General features: G+C 32.6%; 1 protein-coding gene and 1 pseudogene across 4 annotated transcripts in view; one reads left to right on the forward strand and one right to left on the reverse strand.

The window, feature by feature from the left end:
• The window catches only part of TRPC4 (transient receptor potential cation channel subfamily C member 4), a 219057-nt gene that overhangs the window by 113678 nt on the left and 81731 nt on the right, over window positions 1–23648 (forward strand). The window lies entirely within an intron of this gene.
• Window positions 15671–15789, reverse strand: LOC112482976 (annotated as a pseudogene).

The raw sequence follows: 23648 nt of genomic DNA on the forward strand, positions 1-23648 counted from the left end.
ATATATTGCTCTGTTGTGTGTGTGTGTGTGTGTGTGTGTGTATTACTCTCTACCTCATAAGTTATTTGTGAAGATGGTGCATAATAATGCAAATCATGAAATGAAACAAAGAACACAGTAGCTAGCAGCTAGATATACTCTCGTTTCACTTTTATACTCTCTGCAGTTAGTGAAACAACTCAGCCCTATTTTATACCTACTCTGATTTTGGTCTTGATATCATAACTGATTTGACTTTGCCTTTGGCCATAATGACTTATGAAAACATCAAAACAAAATATTCATAAATTCTTTTAACATACTCTCATAACCAAATGCTACAGATGATATTTAATCAACTGAAGCTGCCAAATTCTTGTTATAGGATTGTCCAAGGCAAAAAAATTAATATAAATTTATTGCATATTAACATGTTTACATTTTTACTAAAAAAATATTTTTATATATTTTATTTATTCATTCATTTCTTTATTCATTGACTCTTTGAACATACATTTTATAGGACACATTCCAGGCTACATGCAGGACATTTAAGATTTTGTGGCTTTGCCCTTGTAGAGCTCATAGTCTGTTACTGGGAGACGCTAAAATGTTAACAACCTGTGAGGTCAGTATGATCCCATTTTAAAGGAGACAAAGCAGAAACTCAAAGGATTGTTTGTCTAATATCACAAACCTAGTTAGTAGGAATGACTATTTTTAGTGATTCAGAAACAAAACAGAGAGCACTATATTTTTTTAGTCACTAAATTAAAATATATATATTGCATGATATTTTTAGGTACTAAATTAAAAAAAAAATATATATATATATATATATTGCTCTGTTGTGTGTGTGTGTGTGTGTGTGTGTATTACTCTCTACCTCATAAGTTATTTGTGAAGATGGTGCATAATAATGCAAATCCCAAGTTTAGCATACTTCATGGCCTGTTTGCCCATGGAAGAGTAGCTATGTATTATTATTAGTTATTACTATCGTCAAAAAACATAATTTAACCAAGAAAATTTGAATATTGAGTTGGCTTTATTAAGTGATTCATGATTGATTTGAAAGTGAAAAATTTCTTATAAAACTTAAAATAGAAAATCTTAAGTTTAAATTAGTTATAAAACAGTTTTTATTTCATACTGATTTAAATAAATACAAATGAAAAGATTAAGCAATTGTTTTCAAAGCATAGTTTTTTGTTCACCAAAATGTGTATATTCACAAGATAAGCAATTCTTTCCAATGTAGCTTTTGTCACAGAAGCAAAAGCTGCACAAAACATTAGGATAATGCTATCTTTGAAAACTTTTACTATGTATTGGACTTCTTTTCTTGGATCTCAAAAGAATTACTCTTTTGCATGAAACTGGTACTTCTGACTCTATGATGACTAACAAAAAGGGCTAGCAATAAGATCTGCTATTTTCCATTATTCAGATGAAATTATTTAGTTTGTCAATGATGAAGAATTATTTCTTTTGTTTCTTTTGCAAAAATGTTTACATTTAAATTTGAGAGTTATTTTTCTTAGGGATATTACTTAATGTCCCAGATTTTCTCCATCACTCATTGCTAAATGAAATTAAGAATTACCAGTTTTTGAAATTATGGATTTAACAGCTTATCCCAACCCACATATTCCTGAAAACTACAAAAAACAAGTTTATCTTTTGGAAATTTATGAAACAGAAACATTATTGTTCTCAAGAAATATTTGATGGTTTGAGATATAATATAAACTCCTACTGTGTTTTCTTATAAATTATACATATGAGAGGAAGCTTTTTAACTTATCCTTATCCCTATTTTCTTTTGATCCTATGAAGCATATTCACATTGGATCTTTTGCTAATTATCTTTCGTTTGAATTCTTGGAAACAAAAACATACAGTAAAAGTCTCTAAGATTTATAATGCCTGTGCTATAACTTAGTGACTTGTAATTCTGAAGCTGCATTTTTAAGCTGTTTATAGTACTTCCTTACAGCAGTCTGAACTGACTAAGATATCCATAAAATCGTGAAAAATCATAAATTATTGTCTTAAGCCACTAAGTTTTACAGTACAGATAATTGTCAATCACCAAAGCCTGGCAACCTCATTTTCAGTTATATTTCTTAATGTTTCCCAATCATTTTCCTCCCTTCCGGCCTTACGCTTCATGCTCCTTTTTTGAAGTAGTCTTAGACTAGTGTGCCTCATCCAGTGTTCCTGCATCCATGGTTCCAATCTTGACTCATCCAAATTCACACTACACTCCAGAATTTTTAATATGTAAGTATTTCTCATATTAAATTTTTATTAAAATAGAATAAACTTTACTATATTATTTTTATTGTGGCAAAATATACATAACGATAAATTTACTATCTTAACCATTTTAAGTATACAATTTAGTGGCATTAAATACGTTCACATTGCTGGGTAACCATCTCCACTATCCATCTTCAAAACTTTTTCATCTTCTTAAACTGAAACTGCAGACCCATTAAACAATAACTCCACCTTCTCTTACCTCCCTAGCCCCTGGAAACAAGTATTCTACTTTCTGTCTCTAAAAGCTTTATTATTCTAGATATTTTATATAAGTGGAATTATACAATATCTGTCATTTTGTGTCTACCTTATATCTCTTGCCATAACGTCAAAGTTCACTCACATTGTGGCATGTATCAAAATTTCATTCTTTTTAAGACTGAATAATATTCCATGGTATGTGTATTTTACATTGTGTTTATCCCTTCTTCTGTTGAAGGACATTTGAGTTGTTTACACCTTTTGGCTATTATGAATAATGCTGCTATATTGTGTCATTTTAAAACACTAACTGGTTCTCTATCCTTTACTTTGTAGATCCTATAAGATAAAACCCAAGCTTCTTAACAAAATGTATCATAGCCTGACCCTGACTTACTCCCTAGTTTCATGCCTTCAACTTTCATTTTGCGTTCAGCAAGTCCAGTTGGCTAGTATTTCTTCTACAGTATGCTCTGTGAATGCTACCTCTACATTTTCTTGTTATTTTATTACCTTGAAATACAACAATTACCGCTGGCTAGATACTACTCACACTTTAAGACAATAAGATTGATACTTCAGAAAGGTTCCCACATTCCCTCCCTCAGACTGGATTTGCATTCTCTCTTCTATGTCTGGAGCATGCTTGTTTACCACATTATTTTATAGTTAATTGTGTATATGTATCTCCACATCATAAACTGGGAGCTCATTGAAACCAGAAGCTCTGATTTTTATTTTGGCATGTTTAGCATAGTGGTAGCAGTGGTATGATAGTATGAGCTCAACAAATATTTTTAGAGCTAATAATATTTCTCTTCAAGTCAAACATGTCATTTTTGTAATACTTCGATGTAGCCTTTCTAAAGGATTTTATGTTGCAGAATAACTTGATTACTGATGAGGAGAAAGGAGCAAAGCTTTGTGTATAATTTTTATGGACTGCCCTCTATGTGTATAACCCTGATAAATGCTATAGAAAGAGACAAAAGAAACAATAGATAGTTCCCTTTGGGGTGGGTGAAGGAAAGAGCTACTTAAATGATATTTAAGGAAACATCAAAAATACAGTTTTTCGGTACAAGTTTACTTTTTGTTAATTTAATTAAAGAATTTATTTTTTAACATAAAATAAAATGTAATAATTTTGATTATTTCCATCTTTTTCCTTTATACATTTTTACTTTTATCTGTTTTAACAAACATTGCTGTAAATATTATTCACATAGCATCAATAATGTAATACAGTTTAGGTGCCAAAAAACCTATAATAACTATTAAAATATAACTGATATGTTGTATTGAGCCATTTTATTTTTTCCTTTCCTATGTATTTTCTCATTTTTTTTCCATTCCAGTTTTACTTACTGTTTTATCATTTCTTCATGGGCTACTGGTTGCTGATACACCTCTGGCTAAGACTTTGGTTCTAGAGGCAGAGTTTTAAGTTTTGTAGCTTTCTCTGTTGAGAAAAAAATAGTCACTATCCCAGAACACATAAGCAACACTGGCCTTTAAGATAAGGCCAACAATCCACCTTCTAAGTGGTGACTGTGTGGATTGAGTATCTTAGAATCTTCACAAACTATTTCAGAAAGGGCAATGAATGAATATGCAAGAAAATCAATTAATCAAGGAAATTGAAGAACAAAAATACCTAAAAATAATACTAATAATATTCCAATTAGTTGGAATTTAAATGACATTTTTTCTTTATAATAATCAGATTGCATGAAAATCATTGGCTGAAAATCTAACATATTATGTATTACCCGCTTTTTAAACAAAATACACAGAACATAATTAACATTTTTTTATAATTTAAACTTTGAAATAAACCTCAGTTATTATACTCTGTGGTCTAGTTGTAAGTTTAGGATTTTAAGCACTGATATTAATAGCTACTTTAGCCTATGTGAAATTACAGCAGAAATCTACTCTTTCACAGTTTTAAAGTCTCTCTCCTCATTATTAGGCATCCCACTATCAGTTCTTAATAGTATCAATACAGCTGTTTTTTTATATTAACTTATTTTAATCAATTTCAGATAAAGCAACCCTATAACTACATTAAAGTATTACAAAAATAGAATATTTGACTTGAACAGAAATAGGAGTGCCACAAACATTTGTTGAGCTCATATCACATATCTTGGAGAAGGATGGGAAAAACTGTTTACTTGAGGGCCTGTGGACTCCTTTATAAATATAATGCATAAGATTAAATGCCTGAATACTGTGACATTTATTCAACTTGTCTAAGACCTTTTTTTTTTTTTTTTACTTTCTTGGATTTCAGATTGTTCAAGGTTGTCTTACAAATAACTTGTATTTTAAATGAATTTGCTTGTGTGTGTTTGGAGGTGTGTATACAAATGTATATGATGCCATGTTATGAAAATGTTTAAGCCTTTTGAAAATTAAACTATTATTAATCTAAACAATGCAGAACTATTTGTACAGACTCATAAGAAGGATGTATATAAATTTTAATTAACTTAACCAAACATTTACCAACTTAGGAACAGTAGGGGAAATGTTGCTAATATTTAGAGAATAATTTAATTACAAGCAAAATACAATGAATTTTTTAACAATGATATTAAATTAATTTAAGGACTTGCTGTAAACCAAACCACCTAGTTAAGTAGTGATCCTTATTTATGCTCTAATAGTTCATGAAATCTTTCACCAAGTTTTCATACAAAATATGTTGCCATTGTTGTGGTTTGAACTGCTTTTGTAAAAGGCAATCAAAAATTAGTAGAAAGGTCTCTATAAGCAAATAATTTAGAGATATTTGGGGAGAGGTGGTGAGAGGTTATTGGCAGCAATATTTAACATATAAAATAATGTTTTTTGTGGTAATAACAATTTCAGGCTTTGCTAAAGAATTTGAACATTTTTTTTTCCCTTCAACCAGTGGGAAATATTCAATCAGGGAAGTAACAATAATAAATCTGTAAAACTATTAACTCTGATGGCATTAATAAGTTATTTTATTTTTAGCATGTTACTTCCACCATGTTATGTAGGTCTCACTTTCACCATCTGTACAAAAAAGTTATAGGAGACCCTATCTCCAAAATCCTTTTATTTTAATATTATATTGAAGGCAATTTTAATACAGTAATCAGGTAGAATGTTTTGATGGGATGAATTGTGTTCTTCCTCCCAAATTCATACACCGAAGCACTGGGATTTATTTAATGGGATGAATTGTGTTCCCCCCAAATTCATACACTGAAGCACTGACCTCCAGTATGAATGTATTTGGACATAGGGCCTTTAAAGAGGTAACTGATTTAAAATTAGAGAATTAAAAGTGGACCCTAATCTAATTACAATGTTGTCCTTATAAGAAGAAGAAATTTGGGCATACAAAGAGATACCAGGACACACACATACACAGAAGAAAGACCAGGTGAGAACACAGTGAGAAGCCAAAGAGAATCGCCCCAGAAGAAAATAAATATACCCACATCTTAATCTTGGACTTCTAGCCTCTAAAACTGAGAGAAAATAATTTTCAGTTATTTAAGCCTCTCAGTTTGTGTTCATTTTTTATGGCAGCTCTAACAAACATGTAAATGTATTAATAGTTTTTTCTTAAATTCCATAGTAATATATGTATTTTCATTATAGTTTATGCATTGCTCACAACCCATTCTTATATAATTCCAGTTGCTACCTTATGCAATTAATGTTATTATTTATTTTTTAAAAACTGAAAGGAAAAATATGGTAAACATAAGGAAAAATATTTGAAGAAATTAATTTCTTGAAAAAAATCAATTAACCTCTGAGAAAAATAGTCTTGTACTAAAGATGGAAGATCCTGAAAACCAATTTAAGATGAAAGTCAAGCAAAGAATCAAGGCAAACTCGAGACTTTGGGTGTAAATCTAATTTTAATTGTATTTTTAAAGCAATATTTTTTCTTAAGAAAATATTATCAAATGAAATTTTTAAATATATAAAATAATTATACTCTGCAACCAAGGGGATTTATTCCAGGGATGCAAGGCTGATTCAACATTCTAAATCAATTAATGTAATCCATTACATCAACTAAAAAAGAAAAATCACATGATTATATCAATGGATGCAGAAAGTACTTGAAAAAATCCAACACCCACTCATGATAAAAATTATCAATAAACTAGGAATAGAGGGGAGCTTCCTTGAGTTAATAAAGAATATCTACAAGTAAACCTGCAGCTAACATCATAAAGATGAGAAACATGAAGCTTTCTCCTAAGGTCAAATACAAGGGGAAGATATCCCTTCTTACCACTCTTTTTCAACATTGTGCTGGAAATTATAGCTAATGCAGTAAGACAAGAATAGGAAATGAAATGTGTACCAATTGGGAAAGAATAAATAAAACCGTCTTTGTTTGCAGTTGATGTGATTGTCTATGTAGAAAATCTGGAAAAAAAAATCCATATTTAAAAAGCTCCTGATACTAATAAGTGATTTTAGCAAGGATGCAGGATTCAAGGTTAATATATAAAATCAATTTATTTCCTATATGTTAACAATGAACAAGGAGAATTTCAATTTAAAAGCACAATACCATTTATATTACTACTCCCACAAATGAAATACTTAGGTATAAATCTAACAAAATACGTACAAGATCTATTTTAGGAAAACTACAAAACTGTGAGGAATAAAATCAAAAAAATGCTAAACAGAGATGTTCATGGATGGGAGGATTTAACACCATCAAGGTATCAGTTCTTCCTAACTTGATCTACAGATTCAGTGCAATCCCAATCAAAACCCTAGAGTTATTTTGTATATATTGTAAAACTAGTTAAGTTTATAAGGATAGACAAAAGACCGAGAATGGCAAACACAATATGAAGGAGAACAAAATTGGAGGCTGGTATTACTTAATGTGAGGACTTATTGTACACCTACAGTAATCAATGTTGTACACCTACAGTAATCAACACTTCAATGTTGATGAACAAATAGGTCAACGAAACTGAATGGAGACCCCAGAAATAGATCCCCATAAATATAGTCAACTGAACTTTGACAAAGAAGCTAAGGCAAGTCAATGGAACAAAGATAGTCTTTTCAACAAATGCTGCTGGAGCAACAGGGTCCACATTCCTAAAAAAAAAAAAGAAGAAGAAGAAGAAGAATCTAGACCAGAACTTATACCTTTCATAAAAATTAACTCAAAATAGATCATAGACCTAAATGTAAAATTATAAAACTAAAACTCGTAATATATAACATAGAAAAAAAGTTAGATGACCTTGGGTATAGCAACAACTTTTTAGAGACAACAAAAGTATAATCCATGATAGGAAAGATCGATAAACTGAACTTTATTAAAATTAATCTACTCTGTGAAAAAAAAAAACAAAACAAAAGAATGAGAAGACAAGTCACTGACTAGAAGAAAACATTTGCAAAAGACACATTTGATAAAGAACTGTTATCCAAAATATACAAAGAACTCTTAAAACTCAACAATAAGAAAACAAACAACCCAGTTTAAAAATCAGCCAAAGACCTTAACTAACACTTCACTGAAGAAGATATACAGATGGCAAATAAGCATATCAAAAGATGCTCCACATCATATGTCATCAGAGGAATGCAAATTAAAACAACAATGAGATACCACTACACACCTAATAGAATGGCTAAAATCCAGAACAAGGGCAACACGCATTGCTGGTGACGATGTGGAGCCACAGGAACTCTCATTCAGGGAATGCAAAATGGTACAGTCACTTTGGAAGATGGTTTGATGGTTCCTTACAAAAGTAAGCATATCTTGCAATACAATCTAGCAATTGTGTTTCTTGATATTTACCTAAAGGAGTTAAAAACTTGTCTACAAAAATCCTACATAAGAATGCATATAACAGCTTTACTCATAATTACCAAAACTTGGAAGCTACCATATGTCCTTCTGTAGGTGAATGATAAATAAACTGCAGTACATCCAGACAAAAGAATATTAATCAGAACTAAAATGAAATAAGCTATCAAAGCATGAAAAAAAACACACAGAGGAAACTTAATATTACTAAGTGAAAGAAGCCAACCTGAAAAGGTTGCCTTTGACATTCTATAAAAGGCAAAACTTGGAAAATAAAAAGATCAGTGGCCGCCAGGGTTTAGGAGTGGGAGGAAGAATATGAAAGCAAAGCACAGAGGACTTTTAAAGCAGTACAAATTCTCATGTGATACTTATACATTTGTATAAACCCATAGAAAGCACAAAACCAAGAGTGAATGCTAATTAGGCTGTCAACATTAGGTGTCATGATTTGTGACTTTAATTTCATCAGTTGTAACAAATGTACCACTCCAGTGGGCAATGTTGATAGTGAGGGAAGCTCTGCATGTGTGGGGCAGGAAGTATATGGGAACTCTCTGTACTTTCTTTTCGATTTGCTGTGAACCTAAAATTGCTCTAAAAATTAAAGTATCTTTTAATCAAGCTTTTTAAAGAAAATGTCTTACCAAATAATGCTAGAGACTATATCTTGTGTGTCAATAAGAAATAGAATTCTTACTTTATTCTCCTTAACATCTCCTTCCCAAAATCCTGAATCCTTGTCTCAGTGAGATTAGTAAATGGTGTCCTTAAAATAAATTCATTTAGCATGTATCCTATAATTCATAATAAGCTTAGTATACAATAAGAGGTAGCCTTGGTTTTATTTTATTTGGCTCCCATATTCACTCACCTTTTTCTCAACTAAAGCCATCTGTAGGTGACAACCTGAGAAAGTCCCTTCTACAGAGAGATGTATGTAATTCTGATATTATCTATGATTGAATGAGAATGTTTTTTCATTACTGAAATTTTTTTAAATGTCAAGAAGTATAGAGTGGGGAAGGTTCAAACTTATGTTATTGAATTTTACCTTTTTGCTTATTGTAAGTAGTAAAAAAAAGGAGAAAAAATGAATTAATGTTTCCTTTATAGCATCTGCTTTATACCAGTTTCTTCCAAAAGTTCCAATAGATTTCCAAAGTTTATATGTATACTTGAATATTTTATGAAACAGGTTAGTATTCTTCACTATTTATTGTTCACTATTTTTTGCACAAATTCTTTATGACAATAGAAATAAATTTGATCTTTTATGAATGAATGATATGTAGATATAGTCATTAGCCTTCCTTATGTCTCCCTGTACTTCTGTTTTAACTTTAAATGTGACTAGGTGCATAAAGTCTATTGTGTATTTCAAATTTTCTTCAAAAACACTTGATTCACATATTTTAACTTAAATAATTATTTTAGGGAAAATCTATGTATATTCGACTTTGACTGCACTATGTAAAAGGAGAGGATGCTGAAGAAACAGGGCAGAATTAGGATTAAGAGAAAAGCAGGGACTCTTTACTTGTATGATTCTATGGCCAGAATGGGTTGTAAATTGAATCACAAGGGAAAAAAATGTATTTTTACAGTCCTTAACCTCACCATTTACTTCTTTCTTCAGTGACTTCTGGTTGGAAGATCAGTCCCTTAATGGTAGCTTGCTCTTGTTAAACTCTCCTCCAGATGTCATTCACTCATATATTCATTTAAACATTCACCAAGTTAACCTTCCAAGGATTCATTTAACAAGAAGTTATTGAATGTTCCTATATTCCAGACATTTTCGAATTAATTTTATTTGAAAATGTAAAGTTTCATGTGGAATTTTGAGCCTTGTCAGAAAGTTTGAAAAGGACCTCTTGCAACATCTGGGCCACTAGTCTGTGCTCACAATGATGATACTAATAGCTTAACCAGTTCTACCTGAGAATTCTAATTATAGGTGTAGAAGACTAAAACAATCAAACAAACCAACCCACTTACATAGTACTTAGTATGTACTGAGAAATTTTTTAAACACTTTATAAATTCTTATGTTTTTAATCCTTACAACAGCCATAAGTTCTACTTTTATTATCATATTATTTGAGAGGTGTGGAAGCTGAGTCTCAAAAAAGCAAAATACGACCTTGCCCAATATCAAAGAGCTAACAAGTGACAGACTGAGGATTCCATATCCTTGGGATCCCCAGTGCATGTTCCAACCACTACACACACTGCCCTTCAATGATTATCAGTATGTTGAGCTATTTCTTGACACTCCCAGAAATGTATAGCTTAATAACTCTTTATTTCTTTATTATTTTGATTGTAGTATTACATGTATTATTGTTAAGTACAAACCCAAAAAATAGATTAACATAGGAAAAATGTCATCTCACAAAATAAGGCCTATGATTCTTTCTTAATTGTAAGGTGAATATTCACTAATATAGCCTGAAAGAATTGGTAGTCCTCCTTTATCTGTGGTTTCTCCTTCCAAGGTTTCAGTTACCTATATTCAACCATTGTCTGAAAATATATAATAGAACATTTCAGAAATAAACAATTCATAAATTTTAAATTGTGTTCCATTCTGAGTTGCGTGATAAAATACTGCACTATCTCCCCCAAGATGTGAATCATCCCTTTGTCCAGCATGTCCATGCTGCAGTTAGTCACTTAGTTGCTGTCTCAGTAATGATATTATTGACCGAAATTAAGTTTAGACTACAATAAAGAATAAAAAGCATTTATTTGAGCAGAAAGAGTTGCAATCTAGGAGACACAGATTCAGGACAGTCCTCCACGTGAATCTCCTCTGTTTGAAATACCTTTCTCTAATCTTTAACTGATGTATTCATACTTGTTAAGATGATACCAATTCTCTGTACAAAAGAAAAAAAATTAAAAAATGTAAAATGCCTTTAAATTCTACTTTATTTTTTTAAAATTTTACTTTCTTTCTCACTTTGTCTTCTTTTTTTCCAAAATTAAACTTTACTTTTGTAACCAGAAAATATTCTATTTCCATGTTTTTTTTTTTTTTAATTAGCGTTGACATTCAATATTATTTTATTTTAGTTTCAGGTGTACAGCATAGTGATTAGACATTCATATAATTTATGAACTGATCCCTTCAATTAGTCTATTATTCAGCCGGCACTATGAATAGTTATTACAATATTATTGACTATATTACCTATGCTGTATTTTACATCCTCAGGATTATTTTATAACTACCAATTTGTACTTCTTTATTTCTTCGCCTTTTTCATCCAGCCTCCCAACACCTCTGCCTCATCTGGCAACCATCAGTTTGTTCTCTGTATCTATGAGTCGGTTTTTGTTTTGTTTGTTTATTTTGTTCTTTAGATTCCACACAGAAGTGAAATCATATAATATTTATCTCTCTTTTTCTGACTTATTTCACTTAGCATAATATCCTCTAGGTCCATACATGTTGTCAGAAATGAAAGCATTTTGTTCTTTTTTATGGCCAAATAATAATCCATTTTATATATGAACCATTTATCTTTATCCAATCGTCTATTGCAGGGCATTTATATTGCTTCCATATCTTGGCTATTGTAAGTAATGTTGCAATGAATATAGGGGTGCATATATCTTTTTAAATTAGTGTTTTGGAGTTCTTCGAATAAATATCCAGAAGTGGATATGCTGGGTAGTTCTGTTTTTAAGTTTTTGAGGAGCATCCATACTGTTTTCTACAGTGGCTGCACCAATGTGCATCCCACTAACAGTGCACCAGGGATTCATTCTCTCCACATCCTCACCAACACTTGTTTGTTGGTTTATCAATAAAGGCCATTCTGGCAGTTGTGAGGTGATATCTCATTGTGGTTTAACTTGCATTTCTCTGAATTAGTGATCTTGAGGGTCTTTTCATATATCTATTGGCCATCTGTATTTCCTCTTTGGACAAATTTCTGTTCAGGTCCTCTGCCCATTTTAAATTGGGTTGTTTGTTTTTTGTGGTGTTAAGTTGTATAAATTTTTGATATTACCCTCTAATCGGATGTATCATAGAGAAACATCTCCCATTTGGTAAGTTGTCTTTTCATTTTGTTGGTAGTTCCCTTTGCTTTGCAAAAACTTTTCAGTTCGATGTTGTCCAATTTATTTAATTTTTCTTTTTTTTTTTCCCCTCCCTGAGGATATATATCCAAAGAACTGATACTAAGAGTGATGTCAGAGAATTTACTGCCAATGTTTTCTTCTAGGACATTTATTGTTCTAGGTCTTATATTTAAGTCTTTACTCTATTTGGAGTTTATTCTTGTATATGGTGTAAGAAGGTGGTCGAGTGTTATCTTTTTGCATGTATCTGTTCAGTTTACCCTATAACATTTATTAAATAGACTGTCTTTATCCCATTCTATATTTTTGCCTATTTTGTCATAAATTAATTGACCACATAGGCATGGGTTTATTTCTAGTCTCTCTATTCTGTTCCATTGATCTATGTGTCTATTTTTATGCCAGCACTGTGCTGTTTGATTACTGTAGCTTTGTAGTATAGTTCAATATTAGGAAGTATGATACCTCAAACTTTGTTTCTTTCTCAAGAAAGGGTGTTTTATGGTTCCAAATAAATTTTAAGATTATTTGTTCTCATTTTGTGAAAACTATTGTTGATATTTTGATAGAGATTTCATTGAATCTATAGAGTGCTTTGGATAATAGGTACATTTTGAGAAATTAATTCTTCCTATGCATGAGCATGGTATAAGCTTCCATTTATTTGTATCTTCTTCAATTTCTTTCTTCATCATCTTATAATTTTTTATGTACAAGTCTTTTACCTTTTGGTTAAATTTATTTATATATTTTCTTTTATACAATTGTAAATAGAATTGTTTTTTTTAATTTCTTTTTTAATAGTTTGCTATTGCCATATAATATATACCTGAATTCTAAATATTAATTTTGTGTCTTTTTACTTTACCAAATTAATTTTTCAGTTCTAATAGTTTTTTGGTGGAATCTTTAGGGTTCTCTGTATATAATGTCATCTCATCTACAAATAATGGCAGTTTTACTGCTTCCTTTCCAATTTAGATGCCATTTGATTCTTTGTTTATTTTTGTCTGATTTCTGTTGTTAGGAATTCTAAGGCTATGCTGGGTCCTGATCTTAAGGAAACACTTTTAGCTTTTCCCATTGAATACAATGTTAGCTGTAGTTTTGTCATATACGGCCTTTATAATATTGAGAAATATTTCCTCTATTTCCACTTTGCTGAGAGTTTTTATTATGAATGAATGCTGGATTTCATCAAATGATTTTTCCTGTATCTATTGATACAATCATATGATTTTTATTCTTCATTTTGATTATGCGGTGTATCACATTATTTGATATGCAGATATTGAACCAACTGTGCATCCCAGGAATAAAACCCATTTGATTATGGTACATGATCTTTTTAATGTATTGCTGACTTTGGTTTGTTAATGTTTTGTTGAGGATTTTTGCATCTATGTTCATAGGGATATAGGCCTATAATTTTCTTCTTTTGCAGTGTCTTTGGTCTTGGAATCAAGATAATGGGTAATGTCTTTGTCTGGTTTTGGAATCAGGATAATGCTGGCCTCATAACAGGAAATTGTGAGCCATCCATTTTTTCTAATATTTTGTGATAGTTTGTGAAGACTATGTGTTGATTCTTCTTTAAATATTAGATATAATTCAACTGTGAAGGGATCTGGTTCAGGACTTTTGTTGAGAGATTTTTGATTACTGATTTGATTTCATAAGTAGTAATTGATCTATTCAGAAAAGCTGTTTCTTCTTGATTCAGTACTGGGAGATTGTATGTTTCCAGAAATTTATCCATTTCTTTCAGATTATCTAATTTGTTGCCATATTAGTATGTTCACAGTATTTTATATAATCCTTTTTATTTCTGTGGTGTCACTTGTCACTTCTCTTTTACTTCTAATTTTATTTATATGTGTCCTCTCTGTTTTTGGATGAGTCTAGTTAAATGTTTATTAATTATCTTTTAAAAGAATCAGCTCTTAATTTCATTGGTCTTTTGTATTGTTTTTTTAAGACTCTTCTTTATTTTTCTTCTGATCTTTATTATTTCTTTCTTTCTACTCACTTTGGGTTTTAATTGTAAGGTAATTGTAAGGTATAAAGTTAGATTGTTTATTTGAGATTTTTTGTTTGTTTGTTTCTTGAGGTAGGCCTATATTGCAATGAATTTCCCTCTGAGGACTGCTTTTGCTATGTCCCATCAATTTCAGGTCATTGTGTTTTCATTTTCATTTTTCTGAAGGTATCTTTCAATTTCTTTGTTGATCTTGGTAACTCATTAATTGTTTAGAAGCATGTTATTTAGCCTCCTTGTGTTTGTATGTTTTTCAGTTTTCTTGTAATTGATTTATAGTTTTATACTATTATGGTCAGAGAAGATGATTGATATGATTTAATATTCTTAAATTTATGAAGACTTGTTTTGTGGCTAACATGTGGTCTCTCCTGTAAAATGTTTTGTGTGTACTTGAGAAGAATATATATCCTGTTGTTTTGGAGTGAAATGCTTTAAAGATATTCATTATATCCATCTCGCTTAATGAATTATTTAAGGCCATTGTTTCCTTGTTGATATTTCCTTTGGAAGATCTACCCATTGATGTCAATGAAGTGTTACACTCCCTACTATGACTGTATTACTATTGATCTCTCTATGTCACTTAATATTTGCTTTATATACTTAGGTGCTCTTATTTTGGGTACATAAATCTTTAAAGGGTTATATCTTCTTGTTAAATTAATCTCTCTATCATTATAAAATGTCCTTTTTTGTCTCTCATTATAGCCTTTGTTTTAAAGTCTGTTTTGTCTGATACAAGTATTGCTACCCAGGATTTTTATTTGTTTGTTTCCATTTGCTTGTAATATCTTTCTATCTCTTTACTTTCAGTCTCTTTGTGTCTTTTGATCCGAAGCAGGTCTACTATATACAGCATATGTATGGATTCTGTTTTTTCTTAGCCATTTAGCTCTCCTGTGTGTTTTAATTGAAGCATTTAATTCATTTATATTTAAAGTCATTATTGATAGGTATGTAGTTTTTGGCATTTTACTGTTTATTATTTTCTTTTTTTATTTATCTATCTATCTATCTATCTATCTATCTATCTATCTATCTATCATGGTGACATTGGTTGATGAAATCCAATGTTCAGCTGTACACTTTAACAGTAAGGCATATACATATTTACAGTGATTGCAAGGACCTTGTCAACTTACAATCCCTTTTTCTTTTTTTTAAATTTTTTACGCCTATAGCACCTGGTCTTCCTAGGTGGTCTCCCATCCAAGTACTAACCAGGCCTGACCTTGCTTAGGTTCCAAGATCAGACGGGATCAGACTTGTTCATGGTGGCATGGCCATAGACATTTTTCTTCTTAAAGAAGTCTCTTTATCATTTCTTCAAATACTAGTTTGGTGGTGATGAATGCTTTTTGTTTTTTCTTGTCTGAGAAATTTCTAATCTCTCCTTCACCTATTGGTTAGAATAGTTATGGTTAGAGCACCTTGCTTTACATCTTTTTTAATATTTTGTGCCAATCCCTTCTGGCCTGCAAACTTTCTGTTAAGAAATCAGCTGAGTCTTATAGGAGCTCCTTTGTAGGTAAGTAGCTGCCTTTCTCTTGCTGATTTTTAGATTTTCTTTTTTATGTCTTGGCCACTGTGAATAATGCTACAGTGAACATCGGGATGCGTATATCTTTATGGATAATTATTTTCAAATTTTTTGAGTAGATACCCAGAAGAGGGGTTGCTGGGTCATATGGTAATTTTATTCTAAACAACTGAAGTGTCTTTCAATAGATGATTTGATAAAGAAGATGTGGTACATATATATAATAAAATATTACTCAGCCATGAGAAGAGAAGAAATATTGCCATTTATGACAACATAGATTGATCTTGAGATTAACATGGTAAGCAAAATCAGTTAGACAGAGAAAGTTGAAAACCATATGATTTCACTCATATGTGGAATATAAAACTGAAAGCAACAAGGGAACCAAGCTAACAAAAAACTCATAGACATAGACAACAGTTTATTGGCTACCAGAGGAAAGGGGGGTAGGGGAAGGTAGAGAAGGATAAAGGGGGTCTATATATATGGTGACGAAAGATTTGACTTTGGGTAGTGAACACACAATGCAATATACAGATGATGTATTATTGAATTGTACACTTTATAATTTTACTAACCAATATCACCCTAATAAATTAATTAATAAAAAAGATTGTCTTTAACCTTTAGCATTTGAAATAAGTTGTGTTTTGGTATGGGCCTCTTTGGGTTCATCTTGTTTGGGACTCTCTGCACTTCCTGGACTGGTATGTCTATTTTCTTTGCCAAGTTTTCAGTCATTATTTCTTCAAATAGGTTCTAAATTCCTTGCTCTCTCTTTCCTCTTTGGGGTACCCCTATGATGCAAATGTTGGTATGTTTGATGTTGTCCCAGAAGTCCCTTAAACTATCCTCATTTTTTTAAATTATTTTTTCTTTTTGCTGTATTGATTGGGTGTTTCTTGCTACCTTGTCTTTCAAATCTCCGATTTGATCCTCTGCCTCACCTAATCTGCTCTTGATTCCTACTAGTGTACTCTGAATTACTGAGTATTTCACTTCTGACTGGTTCTTATTTATGGTTTCTACGTCTTTTTTTATGCTATCTTTTTGTTAAGTTCTTACTAAGTTACTTGAGCATTCTTAAAACCAGTTGTTTGAATTCTGTATCTGGTTGATTGATTGCCTCTACTTTGTTTACTTCTTTTTCTCAGGTTTTTCTCCTGTTCTTTCATTTGGGACATATTTTTTTGTTTCCTTATTTAGGCTGCCTCTCTGTTTTTGTTTCTATGTATTATTTAGATCTGCTACATTTCCCAGTCTTGGCACGTTGGCCTTATTTAGTGGTGCCCTAGGGGACCCAGTAGTATGGTCTCATGGTCATGTGAACTGGTTGCTCCAAGAGTGTCCCTTTTGTGTGTTGCATGTACTCATGTTATATAGTTGAGCCTTGATTGCTGTTGGCATGTCAGTGGGAGGGATTGACCCTCAGACTGACTGACTGTGAAGATTGGCCATGCCCACACTATACAATCTGTTCTATGGGAACTGATCCCATGGAAGAAGATTCACCTCAATGGGCTCTGGTGTCTACCAAGACCACCCTTTGGGAGTGCTATTTGTGAGGCAAATTGGGTTGTACTCTTTTGTGATCTGAAGCTGGTCTTTGGGCGTGTTGATTCTGGGACATCTTGGAAAGATCTGTCATGCAGACCTAGGTCAACTGCTGCCTGTAATCACCTTGGGGTTACCTGGAAGGAGCTATAAAGCAATCTGCAGGGGGTCATTGTCTCTGCTGACCCTAAAGGCACATGGGAGAGGCCATATTGTGAACTGAGGCAAAGTGCCTCTACTACCAGGCCTGGGAAAGCTCGGTCAAAGGTCCAAGGCACCTTGAGGTCTATGCCACCTGTTAGCTGCCCATCAGACTCAGCCATTGAATGAGCCTTGGGTAGTACACCAGATGGGTGAGACAGGGTCTCAGGGAGTCATCAGGGTAAGATGAGTGGTATTAACCAGGTTAATGCAGATTCAAGTTTGGCATTAGTGCTGAGACTGAGGACAATCAGCAAAAGACTCAGAGCACATCGAGACCAGCTGCCACCCACCTGAGACCTCAGATCCCTGATAGTTGTGCAAGATAGACTGCAACAAGGCCCAGGGCTGGCTGCTAACCACTGAAAGTACTTCTGGCAATACATGAATTGGGTGGAACTATGTCCCAGGGAGTCAACATGGTGGAGCCAATGGATTTTACGAGACCAGTGCAGATTCAGATTTGGTGGTGTCAGGGTAGGGCTTCATATGGGAAATATGGCACCTTCTCTCAGGATGCTCGGGAGGAAGGTTCAACACAGGAACAATGGCAGCTGTCCCTCTTGCCCTTGCATTGCAACCATACAACTCAATCTTTCCTTGTATGTTTCTGTTGCCTCTTGAGCAGCCATCCTCAGCTGGAGCCCAGGGTACATGTCTGCAAGCAAGCAAGTCTGTGGGTGGCTCTTTAAAAGGATAGATGGGTTTCTAGCCACCTTAAATCTCACCCAGACAGATGGAATCCCTGATATTTTTCACAGCCAGATGTTGTAGAGGCTCCTCTTCCAGTACTGATGGTCTGGGTTAGGAAGTCTGGAGTAGGGCTGGTACCCTGTGCTCCTCAAGAGAGAACCTCTGCAGCTGAGATATCCTTAATTCTCAACTGCCACATGCGGGTTTGGGACCAGTCCGTTTCATGTATCCACCCCTCCTACCAGTTTCCCAGTGTTTTCTTCTGTATATCCTTAGTTATGAATTCTATGGAGCTAGTCTTCAGATGGTTCTCCATGGTGATTATTCTATAATTTAGTTTTAATTTTAATGTAGTCATGGGAGGAGTCAAATATAGCATTTTCATACTTCACCATCTTGACCTGATTCCTTCCAAGAAAACCACTGTTTATTTGTTTGTTTGTTTGCTTTAAGGGTCTCATATAGTACTAAGATGTCACAGTTCCCATTAGTTTTTTTTTTTATTTAGGGTTATGATTTCAGATTTTTTGATATATAATTGAGAAATAAAAATTGCATATATTTAAAGTGTACAACGTGATGAGTCAAGATACCTATATATTGTAAAATAATTCCCATAATCAAGCTGATGAACACAAATGTCACCTATTTATGCCTTTTGTGTTCTGGGGATAAGAATATTTAAGAACTACTCTCTTAGTAAATTTCAAGTATATAATACAGTATTAACTGCGGTCACTATGCCATATGAGATTCTCAGAACTTATACATCTTAAAACTAAAAGTTTGTTTTCTCTTACCCAAATCTCCCCATTTCCTCCATTCTCATAGTCCCTAGTAACCACCATTCTATTCTCTGCTTCTATGAGTTCAATTCTTTTAGATTCTATATACAAGTGATATCATACAATATTTGTATTTCTATGTCTGGCTTCACATCTATTATAGAAAACAATATGAAAGTCTTTCAAAAAATTAAAAACAGAATTATATGATTCAGTAATCCCATTTCTGGGTATTTATCCAAAGGAAATAAAATCAGTATCTTGAAAAGATGTCTGCACTCCCAAGTTCAATGCAACATTATTTGCAAAAGCCAGGGTATGAAAACAACTTAAGTGTCCATTGACAGATGAATGGATAAAGAAAATGCGGTATGTATGTATCTCAGAATGTATTTTTCTTGTATGGTATTGAAGAGATTGTTATTCAAATAACTTTTGGATTAAGGTGACCTACCAAATACATCATGAGGGATGTTTATCAGTACTTTGTTGGAGGACACAACAAAGTTAAATCTTTGATTATATCCAATTTGACTTGATAAAACCCTTTTGCCCCTGCCAAATTATAGAGTTGCCCAAGTCACTCAGGGAAGAAAGCTATTATAAAAACTTATATGTCATTGATTGTACTCTAATATGTTAAACCACTGATTCCCAAGGCTGATTCAACTGAGGTAGATAGCTAGTCAAGCAGGAGTGTAATATAATAAGAAGAATCTTAATAGATCAAGATTTATAACAGAGAAGCCCAAACCACTTCTTTGCCAGGTACTGCTGTGTTAACTTTGGACAAATTACTTAACCTTTCTCAGCCTCAAGTTTCTCATCTGTAAGATGGATATCATAATACCTATCCTGTAAGGTTGTTAGAAAGATAATAAAGAACATCTAAGCCATGTGGGGCATAGCAGGGGCTCAGTAAGTGGTAGATTTTATTATTACATTTTATATATCTCCCTGTGCACCTCTTAAATTGTTATATCAAAGAGGATAATCCATAATCTTCTACCATAATGTCTGAATAAATGTTAATATGATAATAGTTTTTCTTGAAGTGGATTTTCTGCCTGAAGAGTCATGAATTAAAATAGCCTGCAAATTGCATTGGTCTTAAAATAGAAGATTGAAATATGAAATAAGGAAATTAAAATTTACTCAAATAAAATTAATTCAAAAATATTTCTTCTAAGTTATTTATAAATGAATCAGTCCAAAATGAAATGATGAACAATCTTTGAACATTTAGTTCCATTTCCAAAAGTAAAATTGCAGGGTTTGCAATGTTCAGCCAAATTTCCTAGCTGATTGGCTAGTCATTCTGGGCTGCTTTATAATGCTCATGGATACACAGCAGGGTCAAACACAATGGATAGAAACTCCTTTGTAATACTCTAACAAAAATAGCAAAGGTCCCTCTTTGAAAACCCCAGATTTTAACAATCATTTTGAAAATATATATTTTGAAAGTCACTTTACAGCATCCCCAGGTGCATTTTGATGAACAGTATTTTACCTCTCAAGAAATGACTTACTGTACAAATTTAAAAATTTTTAAATGTAGATAGACAGGAGGAGAGAGAGACAGAGAGACAGAGATAGAGAGAGAGAGAGAGAAGAGAAATAACAACCTGAGCTTACTACTGCACTTGCTAAACTTTTAAAGACAACTGGAGGAAAAACCATATAGAAATCAGAGGCTTTTTTCCAGTCTTCTTTAGCAGTGAACAAATATTTTCTATATAAGCAGTTATGAAAATAAAAAGATGCGGGCTATAAATGAAGAAGTCTTTCATCTTTGATAGAATAGAGCTATTATTCATAGTTTGACTTTGGAAACCTTTGTGTTTAGTCTGACGCTAGGAAGAAGCAGTTCTTTTGGGGGGATGTGTTATCTAATGGTCCTTTTCTCCAGATTCTTCCAAGTACTCATTATAAATATTTTGCCAGGCAGTGGAAAACATTTTTACACTAGTTCATCTGTTTGCAATATAAATCATTGACGTTCCATGTGTTTAAAGATTAGACTCCACTGATTATTGAGTTGCATAAATTTCCTGAGCTGTTTCTTTGTATGTTATTAAATGCATATCCTAAAAGGATTGAAAATTAAACATATTCAGAATGTTCCCAAGTAAAATTCTCATTAGTAATCTGATGTTCAAGTGAAAAATGGAAAAATAAACCCACTACTGAGTAAAATTGCATAACAAGTGCAAAAAACTTAGTTTTATCAACATGTGTGTATTTATCATTATCTGAGGTACTGAGGAGCATTTATTTGTAAGACAACTACTGATCATTCTTACTTCTTATATATATAAACTTTATAACACTAGCTAAAGTTTCTGTATGAAAGAGCTGATACGAAAATAAAATATTTTAAATCAGTTTTCATTATTTACTAAAAACACTACTTTCGATATAAAAAGATAATAATTCTGGGAGAAAACAAAAATAAAATAAGAGGCTATTGTTCTGTTTCTCAAGCCTAAAAGAAAGGACCAACCCAGGTTTCTCTTTAACTGGGACCGCAAGCATCTGGCATCCTCTTTCCCACTAGGATCTCTGGTAGATATCTACACCATTTTACACTGTGCTTTAGTGGCTGCTTTAAGAATTACAGAATATACCTTTATTAGTTTTCTCTTGCTGCTAATGATGTATTATCACATAGTGGGCTCAAATCAACACAAGCGTGTGTCTTATAGTTCTTATATCATGAATCTGACACAGGTCTCATTGGGATAATATTGAAATATGGGCAGGACTGACTTCCTTCTGGAAGCTTCAGGGGAGGATCAGTGTTTTGCCTTTTCCAGTTTCTAGAGGCTTCTCACATCCCTTGGATCATGGCCCTTTATTCTTCTCCACAGCCAGCAACAGCACATTTAGTCCTTCCTAAGAGCATCATTCTGGCCTCTTCTTCCCTTTTCCTCCTGACTACATTGAGCTCATCAGGATAATCCAGTGTAATTTTCCTGTTTCAAGATTAACTCATTATCAATGTAATTCTTTCTGTAACCTTAACCCACCATAGCCATTTAACATAAAATATTCACAAATTCTGGGACTTAGGATGTTGGCAAATTTGGGGGGGTGGGCATTATGCTGTCTACCAAAATATCCTGATTTTTTCACAATCTATTTAGAGTTTATATTGTACAACTTCATGTAAAATATAGAATCTTTTCCACGGAGTAGGCTCATTTATCCCACACCACTGTCCTTTTTGTTCTAGGTTACATATCTCATATATGATAAACCTCAGGACAGTGTTTTAATTTTTACTGTAAAGGTTGGTATGCATATTTTTAAATAGTAGGAAAAATAATTTTGTACTTATCTGCATATTTTCCTTTTCTAATGTTTTCCTTCCTTCTTGGTAATCTGAGTTTTCCGTATCATTTCCTGTCAGCTAGAAGAACCCTTTTAAGCATATTTAGCAACACATTTCTTAGTTTTCTTTTATCTGAAAATGTATTTGGTTCACCTTTATTCTTGAAGAGTGTTTTTGCTAGGTATAGAATTATGGATTGACAGTTTTGCCTTCTTTTTTTTCAGCTTTTTAAGATCTTGTTCCACTCTATTCTGGACTCTATAATTTCTGATGACAAGGCATCAATAATTTTAATTGCTTTCTCCCTGTATATAATGTGCCATTTTTCTCAAACTACTTTTAAGATATTTCCCTTATTATTTGGTTTTCAGGAATTTAACTATTATGTGTATTAGCATTTGTTTTTTTGTTTGTTTGTTTGTTTTTGGTGGTTTTTTTTTGGGGGGGTGGAGAGGTTTCTTGAGTTTTTTTTAATACTTTTTTTAATTTTCAGTTATAGTTGGCATAAAATATTGTGTAAGTTTCAGGTATACAACATAGTGATTAGCATCTCTATAACTCACAAAGTGATCACCTCAATAAATCTAGGACCCCTCTGAAACCATACATAGTTATTACAATATTATTGGCTATATTCCTTATGCAATACTCCGTGACTATTTCATAACTGCCCATTTATACTTCTTAATCCCTCTCCTTTCCTCTTTTTCCACCAACCCCTCCAACTCCCTCCCATCTGGTAACCCTCAAAATGTTCTCTGTATCTATGTTGGTTTCTGATTTTTGTTTGTTTGTTTATTTTGTTCTTTAGAGTCCACATATCGTGCAATCACATGGCATTTGTCTTCCTCTATCTGGCTTATTCCACTGAGCACAATATTCTCTAGGACCATCATGAAATATCTTTTTCCATCCCATTACTTTTAGACTGTGTCTTTTAATCTGATATGAGTCTCTTGTAGTCAGCATATGTAAGGGTCTTGTTGTTTTCTTACCCATTCAGCTACCTTGTCTTTTGATTGGAGCATTTAATTCTT

Source organism: Pteropus alecto, unplaced genomic scaffold (genome assembly GCF_000325575.1).
Source record: "Pteropus alecto unplaced genomic scaffold, ASM32557v1 scaffold16, whole genome shotgun sequence".
Taxonomy (NCBI): Eukaryota; Metazoa; Chordata; class Mammalia; order Chiroptera; family Pteropodidae; genus Pteropus; species Pteropus alecto.